We start from the raw sequence: 2,528 nt of genomic DNA on the forward strand, positions 1-2,528 counted from the left end.
ATGTGTGTACGCTTAGACTAACATGAAAATTGTTAATAGGGTGCCATCAACAATACCGGGACAATCATAGTAAAATAAAATCTTTATTAGGATATTTTTCATTTTCTAATATTCATTATAGTTGATACTACTTTCCGTTTCACAAGCCAACGCAACACTTTGTATTCTGTAATTTCTTCAGATCAATAAAACAAAAATATCAGAAGATTTCAATAAATTTAAATTTTGAAACTTTCGTACTGTCAGATTTCAATTGTTTGACTTGCTAAGAATCTAAACTGTATATACACAATTTTTTTCATAACCTAATATTTTAAAATGTAACAAACATGTGTAAAATAAAAGTTAAGGAACATTTGATATGTTTTTTTTTTAAGTAATGATTATCAAGAGTTTTAATATTTAGAAGATTGTTGTTATTTTTGATTTCAAAAAATTAGTAGGTAAAACGTTTTCAAAAGTAATTTAGAAACTAAAATAAACTAAATCCTAATCTTTTACTTTTATTTGGCGATAAAGTCCAAATACATTTAGCCAGTTACATTCAAACTATTAATATTATTTTTAACACGTTTTTATTAGCTTCGGTTGTATCTATGTAACGGAATCTTTGAGCATTATTTTCACCAATTTCCAGAAGTCTGATTAATTTGAAACTTTGCATACGTATCAAGGACCGATGACTTAACACGCTCTTATTAGCTTCGGTTGTATCTATGTAACGGAATCTTTGAGCATAATTTTCGCCAATTTCCAGAAGTCAGACTAATTTGAAACTTTGCATACGTATCAAGGACCGATGACAATGCAATAATTTGTTCATAGTTTTCCATTATCCTTATAAGGACCGCCAGGATTAATACATTCTTTTAAAGATCCTCTCCGATAGAGCTAGCGCGCGATCTGCGCTAACCCAGCGTTGAAGTCTCCATTCAATCTGCGCTAAGACAGCGTTTAAGTCTCCATTCGTCTCGGTATTCTCGGATGTGCTGACTCTCTTAATGTAGTAATATAGATATCAGTAGTAAGAAAAAGTGAGGGCTCTGTGGTGTAATGGTAGCACATTCACCCGGCAAGTGAGAGACCCGGGTTCGAGTCCCGGTGGAGCAAGTACTTTTTGCGATTCAATGTTTATTGAAATTATATATTGTACGGTCTTTGAGGAAGAGCCGTAACCGCGGTATAGCCGAAATAAAAACGACTGGTGATGTACCTTGGGGGATCTCGTAGTACGGGGTCGTCGAGGTCCTCGGCCCAGGGCAGCGGGGAGTCCAGGATCACCAGAAGTCTTGGGTAGGTCTTGTAGATGGAGAGCGGTGGACAACAAGGGGAATGATTCACTCCGAGAGGGTAAATAAAAGTAACTATATTGACTTGAAATACATAAAAACAAAATAGAGCTGTATAAACGTGAAACTGTTCATGTATTGGGGTGGAATGCGGGCAGCAGCGTGTGTCCAGTACGCCGCCTGCGAGAGAATAAAGAGCCGCGTCTTCTTATCTTGAAGGGGTTGGAGAAGGGCTGCGAGTCGGTGACGTCATCTCGGGCCAGTAACAACACCAGCCGTTAACTAAGAAATAAGTACTGAACATTCCCCCCCCCCCAAAAAAGGACATTTTTTGACCCAAGTAAAAGAAAAAAGAAAACGTTATGATTGAAGAAAATTTACCATTCGTCATGAAACATACCTGAGTCAATTTATCATTAATTAAGAGCTAAATATGAATAGAAAATGGAGTGTTATATGTACACTAAGGAGATTATGACTAAACATTAGGTAAAACAACCAACTTATTTACAGGACGGTTACAATACCTGACGGGGTTTTCACTTGGACCACACGAACAATGTTTGTCAGAGCTAGGTAACACTTTGATAATCCTACCTAGGGGCCAAGTTAGAGGATCACTATTGCTAGAGTACATTAATACTAGGTCATTTTTCCTTTACATTTGTAGTTTGTTCAGTCCATTTTGGGGCGTTGGATTTGCGAGTGGAGGTAGTCTTTCTTCCAGCTCTTCCAGAAGTGTTGAGTGGCGCGAGACACTTGTTTTGCCAACGAGATAGAAGATTGAGTGGCTCGGAAGTGATGTCCTCTTCTGGACGTGACAGCAGAAGATCTCCAGTGAGGAAATGGCCTGGAGTCAAGTAGTTGAAGTCGTCGTCAGGTGATGATGGAAGTGCGCAGAGCGGCCTGGAGTTCAGAACAGCTTCAATGCGGCAATAAGAATGTCGAGAATTCTTCTGAAGTGAAGTGGTGGTTTTTGTATTATTCTCTTCAGATGATGCTTGGTAGACTTCACTGCAGCTTCCCAGAGACCACCAAAGTTCGGAGCACAGGGTGGATTGAAGTTCCAATGGATTTCGTTCTTGGCTAAGTGGTCTGAGATCAGTGGCGTGGAGTTCTTGAGTAGAGAATAAACTTCTTGAAGCTGACGAGCAGCACCAATGAAGTTGCGGCCTTGATCAGAATATATGTTGCGGCATAAACCTCTTCTAGCAATAAAACGGTCGATTGCGGCTAGAC

This window comes from Homalodisca vitripennis, unplaced genomic scaffold, assembly GCF_021130785.1.
Source record: "Homalodisca vitripennis isolate AUS2020 unplaced genomic scaffold, UT_GWSS_2.1 ScUCBcl_63;HRSCAF=889, whole genome shotgun sequence".
NCBI lineage: Eukaryota > Metazoa > Arthropoda > Insecta > Hemiptera > Cicadellidae > Homalodisca > Homalodisca vitripennis.